Below are 13,858 nucleotides of genomic sequence, written 5' to 3'. Positions count from 1 at the left end.
ACACCCCCTGACCCTCCACACCCCATCGCAAAATGTAATGCCCGTGAAAAGGGTAGGTGGACGCAGTGTTATATAGAACATAGTCCTGAGAGCACGATTGAAAATGAAAACTAGATATAGTATATGGTATAAACTATGCACCAAAAAGTGTGATATAAGATGAACCGGGGCGTGAAATATAATATGCAATACATTGTGCGCAATGACAGATTCATTGGAGAGCGCGAGATAGCACAGGCACTAGCGCGTGCTATGCGATATGCGCCTTGGATTGTAATATGCACAGGGCAGTGTTGTGTAACCTAACTACTCTCTAAAGTTGTAATATAAAATATGTGCTGGGGAATGTAACGTTGCATATGCACAGTGACATAGATATGGATCCCAGATTATTATATGTATGGCATAGCGCTGTGCGTTATAACATATGCATCGAAGAAGGCACGTTAGATGGGGCAATATAACCCGTGCGAAGGCAAGTGTGGCATGACACATTCACGGGTTGGTGTTACAGTGCACATGGGCTAGAGAGTGTCATAGCATACGCACTAGCTGGTGCAATACAACACAGAGGTGTGTGGCACTCGGCGGGCACTGGTGGGTGTAACACAGCATTGGGCTCAGCCAGGAGCACGCTGTGACTCTCAAGTGAGGTTTGTCTCCTTTCCAGAGAGTAACATAAAAAGTATTACACATCCGGCGGTGGATGTGTGTTTTATTAACCGTGAGGGGGGTTTCTTGCATAGTTTGGTTGAATTTTTGTCGAATCCCCTTTGAATGGCTTGGTGTGCGTGTGTATTGAATGTGCTCGTCAATAGCTACCCAAGTTTGTATAAATAAATGACAAGGGTGTCTACTTGGAGAGTACCCACCAGCGGGGGTGCCGGGATTAGGCACGGTAGGGCGTCAGACACGTCTGAGCTTCACTAGCGGTGTAAATACATTCCACGTGGATTCATTGTATGCATAGTCGCCTTTTAATGAATATCACGCAAATCGTCATGGTGAAATGTACATACGGTTTGTCCAGCATGTCCTAGGTGTTTCTATAAATATATATATTTTAAAAATAATAAAAAACAAAGGCCGGCCCGGGTGATGGGGTCCCCGGGGCCATAAGTGGCCTGAGGAGGGGGGCAACGCAGCCCCCTCCTAAAGAATAAAAAAAAAAAAAGGCCATGACTCGGGGGTTGGGGTCCCCGGGGCCGATTGAGGCCTTGGGAGGGGGGCCACGCGGCCCCCTTCCAAATTAATTTTTTTCAACAAAAAAATTAGGGTGCAGACCCTGGGGGATGGGGTCCCCAGGGCCAATAAATTAGAAAAAGAAGGGGGGCCACACAGCCCTCCTTCTTAAAAAAATAAAATAAATAAAAGACCGGCATCGCGTTTGCGTTTGCAGAGTGCTGCAAGGAGGGGGGAGGCCACACCCCCTCCTTGCAGCACTCTGCAAACGCGCCCCCTGGCCAGTTGTAAGTTGGGGAATTAATTCCCCTTCAATACTGAGGGTCCCTGATGGCCAACTAGCACAACAGGTATCTCCAGTATGCGTCAGGGAGCTGCGTTGCAGACAGGTGATCTGAGGCCACGCCCCTTTTTACACCTCTATGCAACGCACCTCTGTGGCGCTTACTGGAGGTACCTAGTTGGCTAGTTTGACCCTAGGGACCCTTAGGATTCAAGGGGACTTAATCTCTCAACTTAGAACGGCCACAGGGCGCGTTTACACAGTGGTGAAGGGAGGGGACGGGGCCTGAGGTGACGTGTGCAAACACGTTCTGTGGTGCGTTTCAAGTTGGGGAAATAATTCCCTTTCAATCCTGAGGGACCCTGGGGGCCAACTAGCCCACCAGGTGCTTCCAGTAAGCGCCACTGCTCTGCGTTGCAGAGAGGTGGTGCAGGCCGTGTCCCTCTTTACACCTCTCTGCAATGGCGCTTACTGGACGTACCTAGTGGGCTATTTTGCCCCTAGGGACCCTCAGGTTTCAAAGGGACTTAATCTCCCAATTTAAAACGGCCACAGGGCGTGTTTACACAGTGGGGAAGGGAGGGGACGGGGCTTTGATGTGACGTGTGCAAACACGGCCTATGGCGCGTTTTAAGTTCGGGAAATAATTCCCCTTCAATCCTGAGGACCCCTGGGGGCTAACTGGACCACCAGATGCTTCCAGTAAGCGCCACTGAGCTGCGTTGCAGAGAGGTGGTCCAGGCCGTGCCACTTTTTAAACCTCTCTGCAACGCAGCTCTGTGGCGCTTACTGGAGGTACCTAGTGGGCTAGTTGGACCCTAGGGACCCTAGGGACCCTCAGGATTCAAATGAACTTAATCTCCCAACTAAAAAAGGCCACAGGGCGTGTTTACACAGTGGTGAAGGGAGGGGACGGGGCCTGAGTTAACGTGTGCAAACACGCCCTGTGGCGCATTTTAAGTTGGGGAAATAATTCCCCTTCAATCCTGAGGGACCCTGGGGGCCAACTAGTCCAACAGGTATCTCCAGTGTGCGCCAGGGAGCTGCGTTGCAGACAGGTGTTCTGAGGCCACGCCCCTTTTTACACCTCTTTGCAACGCACCTCTGTGGCGCTTACTGGAGGTACCTAGTGGGCTAGTTTGACCCTAGGGACCCTTAGGATTCAAGGGGACTTAATCTCTCAACTTAGAACGGCCACAGGGCGCGTTTACACAGTGGTGAAGGGAGGGGACGGGGCCTGAGGTGACGTGTGCAAACACGCCCTGTGGCGCGTTTTAAGTTGGGGAAATAATTCCCTTTCAATCCTGAGGGACCCTGGGGGCCAACTAGCCCACCAGGTGCTTCCAGTAAGCGCCACTACTCAGCGTTGCAGAGAGGTGGTGCAGGCCGTGCCCCTTTTTACAATTCCCTGCAATGGCACTTACTGGACGTACCTAGTGGGCTATTTTGCCCCTAGGGACCCTCAGGATTCAAATGAACTTAATCTCCCAACTAAAAACGGCCACAGGGCGTGTTTACACAGTGGTGAAGGGAGGGGACGGGGCCTGAGTTAACGTGTGCAAACACGCCCTGTGGCGCATTTTAAGTTGTGGAAATAATTCCCCTTCAATCCTGAGGGACCCTGGGGGCCAACTAGCCCACCAAGTGCTTCCAGTAAGCGCCACTGCGCTGCGTTGCAGAGAGGTGGTCTAGGCCGTGCCCCTTTTTACATCTCTCTGCAACGCAGCTCTGTGCCGCTTACTGGAGGTACCTAGTGGTCTAGTTGGACCCTAGGGACCCTCAGGATTCAAGGGGCCTTAATCTCCGAACTTAAAACGGCCACAGAGTGTGTTTACACAGTGGGGAAGGGAGGGGACGGGGCCTGAGGTGACGTGTGCAAACACGCCCTGTGACGCGTTTTAAGAGGTAGTTTTAATCCACTGCCCTATTATATACTAGGGGCTTACAGAGGAGGTCATGCTAATCACAGGGGGACCCCAACGCATAGTGTTCTGAGTGTCTTTTAACATAGCACTGGCTCTAGGACTGGTTAGTCAGACTCAGTTACCACCAGTATCCGTCTGAAAAAGTTGAGGGTACAGGATGATTTTGCAACAAGGCTTCTTTCTGCTCTTCTGTTTGTTCTTTCTGCACGTTATCCTTCTTCCTGCACTTTTCTTCGTCTTTGAGGACTTCTGTTGCTTCTTTCTGCATTTCTTTTTTTTCTTTCTGTGCGTTTTTTCTTCTTTCTTCACATGTCCTATCCCTGTAGGCATAGTTAGAAATTAGCATTTAAAAAACCTTTGAAATTCACTGAAAAAACCATAGGTTTCAGGCACGTTATAGTTAGGAATTAGCATTTAAAAAACCTTAAAAATTCACGGAAAAAACATAGGTTTCAGGGGCGGTATAGTTAGCTGGACTCGTAAAAAACCAATGAAATTCCCCCGTTATAGTTAGTTCAGCGCGCGCGCCCGCAATCCACTGCTGATGACGTCACATATTACATCACTCATGACATGGTCAGTGACATCACTCATGACATCACTGATGACATCTCAAATGACATCACTGATGACATCACTGATGACATCATCCAGTGAATATGTGTCTTTCTGAAAAATAAATATTTTTTATATATGTATATCTAAAGGTTAATGGAAGAAAAAATGGGTAAATAAGTGTCTCAATGGATGTTTTTTTGTGTAAAATTAATTGTATAACTGACTTATTAACAGTATCTTAGTGAATACAAGTATTAGTGAGTAATGTTTAAATATTTAAATATCTGTATCAGTGTCTCACTTTGTGGATAAGTGGCTGCATGGGTTGGTGAGTAGCTACATGAGTGTGTATATGGGTTATTAATTCGTTTTTAGAGTATCAGTATGAGTGTCTGTATGGTTCAGTGGGGGATGTTACTTAGCGTATGGACGCATGAATGAGTGACTCACTGTTTGTATGTATTTTGAAGACAGTATGTGAGCAGGACAGAATGGGTGGATGAGTGTGTGTATGGGTGAGTAAGAGAGTGAATGACTGTCTCAATAGTGTCTTTATGAGTAAGTCCATATGTTTTGAACTAGTATATGTGAGTATTGATGTATATAAGTGAGGATATATGAGAGTGAGAGATTGGAAGAGATCCTGTATAAATAAGTATGTGTTTCTATAAGTGATTGTTTTAGAAAGTATGTGTACGTTTCTGTAGAAGTAATAGCTGTACATGCAAGTAAATGGATGTTTATTTGCATGTGCCAGTATGTGTGTGAGTAACTCTATGTATGAGTGTAGGTGTGTAACAGGATGTATAGGTGTATGAGTACATATGATGACTGAGTACATTTATGAGTGACTATATAGAAGTGTTGATGAATGAGTGGATGCGTATGTAGATTTTTGAATTACTGAATAGGTTGTTCTAACTGGTATTGGTATCTCTATAGTTTTCAAAACTTTAGTTTGTATTTTTCAATGTGTGTATCAAAGTTTATATTAGGATAAGAGGAGGTCTGCCACTCTTACACAAGGATGATGTCAAGTGATGTCATCAGTGATGTCATTTGAGATGTCATCAGTGATGTCATGAGTGATGTCACTGACCATGTCATGAGTGATGTAATATGTGACGTCATCAGCAGTGGATTGCGGGCGCGCGAGTTATAGTTAGCTGAACTAACTATAACGGGGGAATTTCATTGGTTTTTTACAAGTGAAATGTCCAGGTAACTATAACATGTGTGAAACCTATGGTTTTTTCAGTGAATTTGCAAGGTTTTTTAAATGCTAATTCCTAACTATAACGTGTGTGAAACCTATGGTTTTTTTAGTGAATTTGCAAGGTTTTTTAAATGCTAATTCCTAACTATAACGTGTGTGAAACCTATGGTTTTTTAAGTGAATTTGCAAGGTTTTTAAAATGCTAATTTATGAATGTATTATTATATTTTTTAAATATTTATTTTACAATAAGCTACCTATATATATAGTTATAGATTAACTTTATCCTGTAATATGGAATGGCTCAGTTTTTTTTTTTTTTATAATTTGGATAGAGTTGAACAGCATAGTTAATATCTTCTATAAACGTATAAACACTTTTAATTTTTTATTTTTTTTTAAAAGTGTTTTTGACCGTGTTTTGCGCACGGTGCGCGCACGGTGCACGCATGCGTACGTGCTCCGTGTGCGCATGCATACGTGCTCCACGTGCGCATACGTACGTCGTGCGTGCTCCGTACGCGCATGCATGTGTGCTCCGTACGCGCATGCGTGCGTGCTCCGTGCACGCATGCGCGCCTGCTCCGTACGCGCATGCGCGCGTACGCGCATGCGCGTGTGCTCCGTGTGCGTAAGCGCATGCACGCGTGCTCCGTACGCGCATGTGTGTGTTCTCCGTGCGCGCACGGTGCGCGCACGGCAAGTCATGTGATTTAGAAACAACACTTTTCATTGGTTTATAGTAGTTTCAGGTCATGTGATTAAGAAACAACACTTTTCATTGGTTTATAGTAGTTTCAGTTCCAGAAACTTCCAACACCACACCCACTCCCCTCATTATTACTTCTGATTCCCTGGGAGAAGGAGCTGAGCAGCTTTTCCAGTACTCCAGTATTTGAGAATGGCAGAGCAGCAGTCATCTTCTGGGAGTGAGCAGGAGACCCTTGTGCCACAGAGACAGAGGAAACAGAAAAACTCTTTCATATGGCAATTTTTCACTTTTCCAGAGGGGCAGAAGAAAGTGAATGCTCCAAAAGTCACCTGCACTCTTTGTGATCGTGTCTTATCAAGAGGAGATCCTAAAAAGAAATACTCTTTTAGTATCTTCACTATGATCAGGCACGTTAGAGATGTACATCCTGTGGCTTATGCTCGAGCTGCTAGAGAAAACCCTCCAGCCGCTCAGCCGAGCACATCCGCAGCAGCTCAGCCGAGCACATCATCAGCAGCACAGCCGAGCACTTCATCTGCGGCGGCAGCTTCACCTGCTTCTGTTCCTCTGGATATACACCCTCTGTTTAAGAGGGTGCATATACGGTGCAATGCGTGCAATGCTCTTCTCTCTTATGGGGACACCAGCATTCCCCTAATAGAGAGCAAGATACAGCAGCACACGTGCGGCACCCTATAATTTTTGCCATTTTTTTGTTCCTCTGTCCCTCAATTATCACACCGGCTCTTTTTAGTGCCACCTAACATCTAACCACTTAAATTTGATTTTTAATTCTATTTTTTTAATGATTTTTTTTCCGCCGTACGCGCACCGTGCGCACACCTCGCGACGGTGCGCGCACCGTGCGCACACCCCGCAATTTTTTTAAAAATAAATAAATGTTTTTTTCACCCTTCATGGTCCTTCAGGGACCCCCTGACAAAAGCTAGGGGGTCAGGAACTCTGTACCCTGACCCCTTTTCACGTTCTCCACCTTTCTTTTTTACTGTCACACACAAAATGGCGGCCAACACTTCCTGATTTCTACCGATTTGAATGTTGACTGACATGAATCCACCAATCAGAATTACGCTCGCGCACGTCACCGTGCGCGGCTATAGATATTTATGTGCTTTTAACTGCAATTTTCTCAGGAACTACTGAACAGATTGACACCATATATGCAAAAGGCACATCCCTGACCTGAGGACTACCTCTTTGCCAAATTTCAAGTAATTCTGTTCAGCCGTTCGGGCTGTACCTTCGACTAAAGGTCCTATGGAAAAATGCATGGGGAAAACGAGTTTTGGGACCCCCCTTTTTTCTCAGCCCACGCTTGACGAATCACCCCGAGACTTCCAGGGTAGGAGCTGAGTGGAGCGCCCCATTAGTTTCGAAAATTTCACAAGGATCTGTCAACCAGCGCCAAAGTTGTTCAAAATAGAATTTTCAGATTTCCTATGGAAACACGGTCCTAACTATAGCTATCTACTGGCAACCGCCAGTAGATAATATATATATATATATATATATATATTCACTGAAAAAACCATAGGTTTCACACACGTTATAGTTAGGAATTAGCATTTAAAAAACCTTGCAAATTCACTTAAAAAACCATAGGTTTCACACATGTTATAGTTAGCTGGGCATTTCCCTCATAAAAAACCAATGAAATTGCTCCGTTATAGTTAGTGCAGGCAACTATAACTCACGCGACCGCAATCCGCTGCTGATGACGTCAGATATTACATCACTGTATTTAGACACTTATTTACCCATGTCTTCTTCCATTCATCTTTAGCTATACATATATTCATTTTTTTTTTTTTCAGAAAGACACATATGTCATCAGTGATGTAATATCTGACGTCATCAGCAGCGGATTGCGGTCGCGTGAGTTATAGTTGCCTGCACTAACTATAACGGGGCAATTTCATTGGTTTTTTATGAGGGAAATGCCCAGCTAACTATAACATGTGTGAAACCTATGGTTTTTTAAGTGAATTTGCAAGGTTTTTTAAATGCTAATTCCTAACTATAACGTGTGTGAAACCTATGGTTTTTTCAGTGAATTTGTACGGTTTTTTAAATGCTAAGTTATGTATTTATTAATATATTTTTTTAAACAAAACTTTTTCACGGCGCGCGCACGGTGCGCTTCGCGCACGGTGCGCTTCGCGCACCGTGCGCGCACGGTGGGCACGCGGTGCGCTTTGCGCACCGCGCGCCCACTTTGCGCAGTTTGTGCCGTGCGCGCACGGAGCGCTTCGTGCACCGTGTGCGCGAAGTGGGCACTCGGTGCTCTTCGCGCACCGTGCGCCCACTTTACGCAGTTCGTGCCGTGCGCGCTCGGAGCGCTTCGCCCCAAGGGCCAAATACATTTTTTTTTTTTTCAAAAAATCGTGGAGTGCGCGCACGCTGCGCGAACTTCGCAGATTTTTTTCCGTTTGGGTGGTGCGCGAAAAAAAAATAAAAAAAAATTTGGCCCTTGGGGGTCCTTCAGGGACCCCCTGACCACGGCTAGGGGGTGAGGAACTGTCCACCCTGCCCCCTTTTCACGTTCTCCACATTTGTTTTTCACCCCCTCAGAGTGCGAGAGACAAAATGGCGGCCGACACTTCCTGGTTTCGACCGATTCGAATGTTTACTAAGATCTAACAACCAATCAGAATTGCGCTCGCGCACGGCAAGGTGCGCGCACCCAGCGCGCACGCTGCGCGCGTACAGATATATATATTGATTTAAATGCTATTTTCTCTGGAAATACTGAACAGATTTACACCAAACCTGCAAAAGGCACTTCATGGACCTTATGGCTACCTCTCTGCCAAATTTCACGTAATTCTGTTCAGCCATTCGGGCTGTAGCTGCGACTAAAGTCCCTATGGAAAAATCCATGGGGAAAACGCGTTTTGGGACCCCCCCTTTTTCTCGTCCCCTGCTTGACGAATCACCCCGAGACTTTCAGGGTAGGAGCGGAGCGGAGCGCCCCATTAGTTTTGAAAATTTCGCGAGGATTCGTCAATCAGCGCCAAAGTTATTCAAAATAGAATTTTGAGATTTCCTGTGGAAACTCGGTCCTAACTATAACTATCTACTGGCGACCGCCAGTAGATAATATATATATATATATATATATATATATATATATATATATATATATATATATATATATATATATATTACCTTCTGGCGGTCGCCAGTAGGTAGTTATAGTTAGGACCCTGTTTCCATAGGAAAACCGCAACATTCTATTTGGAATAACTTTGGCGCCGGTCGACGAATCCTCGCGAAATTTTCAAAACTAATGGGGCGCTACGCTCCGCTCCTACCCTGAAAGTCTCGGGGGGATTCGTCAAGCGGGGGCTGAGAAAAAAGGGGGGTCCCAAAACGCGTTTTTCCCATGCATTTTTCCATAGGACCTTTAGACACAGCTACAGCCCGAACGGCTGAACAGAGTTACTTGAAATTTGGCAGAGAGGTAGTCTACAGGTCAAGGAAGTGCCTTTTGTAGGTCTGGTGTAAATCTGTTCAGTAGTTCCTGAGAAAATAGCATTTAAATCAATATATATATCTGTGGCAGCTTACGGTGCGCTTACCGTGCGCTCACGGTAAGCTTACCGTACGCGTACGGTGCCGTGCGCGAGCGCGATTCTGATTGGCTGTTAGATCTTAGTAAACATTCAAATCGGTCGAACCCAGGAAGCGGTGGCCGCCATTTTCTCTCTCGCACTCTGAGGGGGGGAGGAAAAACAAAGGTGGAAAACATTTAAAGGGGCTGGTTAGACAGCTCCTAACCACCTAGCCTTGATTAAGGTGTCCCTAAAGAACCCCCAAGGCAAAAAATTAAAAAAAAATTATCCACATTTTCCCTCACCTCGTGTGCAAATGTTGCCCGCAGGTCACCATTTGTGCATGGCATATCAATGCGAAAGAACATTTAATATTTAACATTTCACAACGATGCGCATAATATGTCCTCCGTGTGCGGACAGTGCGCGAAGCGTATCGTGCGTACATGGCCCATCCAGCGTAACGTGGGCACGCGGTGCGCGTAGCGCACCGCGTGCCCACCGTGCGTGCACGGCACTAACTGCGTAAAGTGGGCGCGCGGTGCGCGAAGCGCACCGTGTGCTCACTGTGCGCGCACGGTGCGCGAAGCGCACCGTGCGCGCACGGAACGAACTGCGTTAAGTGGGCGCGCATGCCACGAACGGCGTAAAGTAACTTAGCATTTAAAAAACCGTACAAATTCACTGAAAAAACCATAGGTTTCACACACGTTATAGTTAGGAATTAGCATTTAAAAAACCTTGCAAATTCAATGAAAAAACCATAGGTTTCACACATGTTATAGTTAGCTGGACATTTTACTCATAAAAAACCAATGAAATTCCCCCATTATAGTTAGTGCAGGCAACTATAACTCACGCGACCGCAATCCTCTGCTGATGACATATGTGTCTTTATGAAAAAAAAATATTTGTAATATATGTATAGCTAAAATTTAATGGAAGAAGACATGGGCAAATAAGTGTCTAAATACAGTATTAGCATCAGCAGAGGATTGCGGTCGCGTGAGTTATAGTTGCCTGCACTAACTATAACGGGGGAATTTCATTGGTTTTTTATGAGTAAAATGTCCAGCTAACTATAACACGTGTGAAACCTATGGTTTTTTCATTGAATATATATATACATATATATACATAAATATATATATCAACACAGTTCTCCCCACACAGAAGGAAGGTGAGCCGCACTCGTAACTTGCTGAATTTCAATTTAATGCAATACTTGTAAAAACAGCATGGCAGTCCTGACGCGTTTCAGCCTAACATAGACCTTTATCAAAGGTAAGCCTGCACCTCACATGCCGCTTGTACCCACAGCCAAATGTCCGCATTTGAAATTACAACCTCCGGTGGCTTATTTTTATATTGCATTCTGGGGCATGTGGTTCCAACCGGCAGTATCTTTCTGATTCCCTCCAGTGGGCGGTGCTTTTTGTGCTGTTTCAATGGATCACTCTGCTTAATTAATTATTCGTAGATATCAGCATTCGTTACCCCGCATCCGATCCCATTTTCAAGGCTGGAACGGGTCCAATACCGAAGCCGGTCTTCGGCGGCACCTCATTGCCCTGATACGTTTTCACGAGCAACAAATCCGGTGCAGGGTGGGCAATATTGGCGCTCTTGTTGGTGGTGCGTCGCTCCTCGGCAGGACCAAGCCGACAACATGTCAACACAGTTCTCCCCACACAGAAGGAAGGTGAGCCGCACTCGTAACTTGCTGAATTTCAATTTAATTCAATACTTGTAAAAACAGCATGGCAGTCCTGACGCGTTTCAGTCTAACATAGACCTTTCTCAAAGGTAAGCCTGCACCTCACATGCCACTTGTACCCACAGCCAAATGTCCGCATTTGAAATTACAACCTCCGGTGGCTTATTCTTATATTGCATTCTGGGGCATGTGGTTCCAACCGGCAGTATCTTTCTGATTCCCTCCAGTGGGCGGTGCTTTTTGTGCTGATTCAATGGATCACTCTGCTTAATTAATTATTCGCAGATATCAGCATTCGTTACCCCGCATCCGAGCCCATTTTCAAGGCTGGAACGGGTCCAATACCGAAGCCGGTCTTCGGTGGCACCTCATTGCCCTGATACGTTTTCACGCGCAACAAATCCGGTCCAGGGTGGGCAATATTGGCGCTCTTGTTGGTGGTGCGTCGCTCCTCGGCAGGACCAAGCCGACAACATGTCAACACAGTTCTCCCCACACAGAAGGAAGGTGAGCCGCACTCGTAACTTGCTGAATTTCAATTTAATTCAATACTTGTAAAAACAGCATGGCAGTCCTGACGTGTTTCAGTCTAACATTGACCTCTATCAAAGGTAAGCCTGCACCTCACATGCCGCTTGTACCCACAGCCAAATGTCCGCATTTGAAATTACAACCTCCGGTGGCTTATTTTTATATTGCATTCTGGGGCATGTGGTTCCAACCGGCAGTATCTTTCTGATTCCCTCCAGTGGGCGGTGCTTTTTGTGCTGTTTCAATGGATCACTCTGCTTAATTAATTATTCGTAGATATCAGCATTCGTTACCCCGCATCCAAGCCCATTTTCAAGGCTGGAACGGGTCCAATACCGAAGCCGGTCTTCGGCGGCACCTCATCGCCCTGATACGTTTTCACGAGCAACAAATCCGGTCCAGGGTGGGCAATATTGGTGCTCTTGTTGGTGGTGCGTCGCTCCTCGGCAGGACCAAGCCGACAACATGTCAACACAGTTCTCCCCACACAGAAGGAAGGTGAGCCGCATTCGTAACTTGCTGAATTTCAATTTAATTCAATACTTGTAAAAACAGCATGGCAGTCCTGACGTGTTTCAGTCTAACATAGACCTTTATCAAAGGTAAGCCTGCACCTCACATGCCGCTTGTACCCACAGCCAAATGTCCGCATTTGAAATTACAACCTACGGTGGCTTATTTTTATATTGCATTCTGGGGCATGTGGTTCCAACCGGCAGTATCTTTCTGATTCCCTCCAGTGGGCGGTGCTTTTTGTGCTGTTTCAATGGATCACTCTGCTTAATTAATTATTCGTAGATATCAGCATTCATTACCCCGCATCCAAGCCCATTTTCAAGGCTGGAACGGGTCCAATACCGAAGCCGGTCTTCGGCGGCACCTCATTGCCCTGATGCGTTTTCACGAGCAACAAATCCGGTCCAGGGTGGGCAATATTGGCGCTCTTGTTGGTGGTGCGTCGCTCCTCGGCAGGACCAAGCCGACAACATGTCAACACAGTTCTCCCCACACAGAAGGAAGGTGAACCGCACTCGTAACTTGCTGAATTTCAATTTAATTCAATACTTGTAAAAACAGCATGGCAAAGAAAATCCTTTATTGCTCGCTACGCGTTTCGACAACTCAAAGTCTTTATCACACGAACGGAATGGCAACTTAGGCGTCCATAAGTAAACAAAGAAAGGGACAGAGGACTACATTGAATTCATTTCAAAATCTGTCCCAAAATATCGGCCATCTTGTAACATTCGAATAAAGCTTGTAAATATAAGCACATTATAGTCCTTTTGCATTTAACCAATAAAATTATAACAAATGCAGACTTATTCACATAACATAAAGATGTAACATAAATAATTAATATTTATATGACACTAGTGGCTGAAACATCGACATTTTAAAGTGCAATTGGGCAATTAATAAATGTCATATTATGCAATTTTTTTACGAAATTTTCAATCATATTTGCACGAGAGCATGTAAGTACTCAATTATGTTATCCATTATAAATAGTAATATAACTGTACATGAAGTCACCATCAGCAGGACAGTCGGATAGACTAGGGTGAAGGTGATTAATTGTGACATTGTATTGCCAGCACATTACAAACAATAGAACAATGCACATGTTCCGTATTTGCATTTTGCCCAGACCACATTTCCCCCAATTGTAAAGTTGTTTACATCTCCTTCCATTTTTCATTGACAGGGACCTCTTTTTCACAGTCCTGTAAATTGTCCCCTTGTTGCTGCACTTTATTGAACAAATAACGGGTGTCAATTGGGTACATGTGTAGCTCCAAGAAATGCATGCATTACTCTTGCGAATGCATTTCGCAACCTTTGTGAATACTTAAAAAGCTACTGTTGTGGGGCTGTGAACCAAATGTGCATTTTGTGTCATTTGTATGACTATGGCAATACTCATTGGTATGCGCACTTTTGAACACACATATGGAAATAACATGGGCCGTTCCTATGAATGTGGAGTCTGCATTACACCTTCACGGGGGACATACGTACATGGACTACATGTCAACATTGTGACTTTTGCTGAATAGAATTCTACATTACACTCTGAAGAATCTTTTTCAATCGGCCTCAGTAACTATATGAGAGATGTCACAAAACACCAACTTTTAAATGTCAATATAGGTATC

The 13,858-nt window shown here is 45.2% G+C and overlaps 1 protein-coding gene across 1 annotated transcript in view; it reads right to left on the bottom strand.

The window, feature by feature from the left end:
• Positions 1 to 13,858, bottom strand: part of LOC146871999 (tyrosine-protein phosphatase non-receptor type 22-like) — a gene marked incomplete at its 5' end in the record, with an annotated part of 539,519 nt that overhangs the window by 144,262 nt on the left and 381,399 nt on the right. The window lies entirely within an intron of this gene.

This window comes from Triturus cristatus, chromosome 1_1 (assembly GCF_964204655.1).
Source record: "Triturus cristatus chromosome 1_1, aTriCri1.1, whole genome shotgun sequence".
Lineage (NCBI taxonomy): Eukaryota > Metazoa > Chordata > Amphibia > Caudata > Salamandridae > Triturus > Triturus cristatus.
Note: the sequence above shows the minus strand (reverse complement) of the source record. Positions and strands in the feature narration are given on the sequence as shown.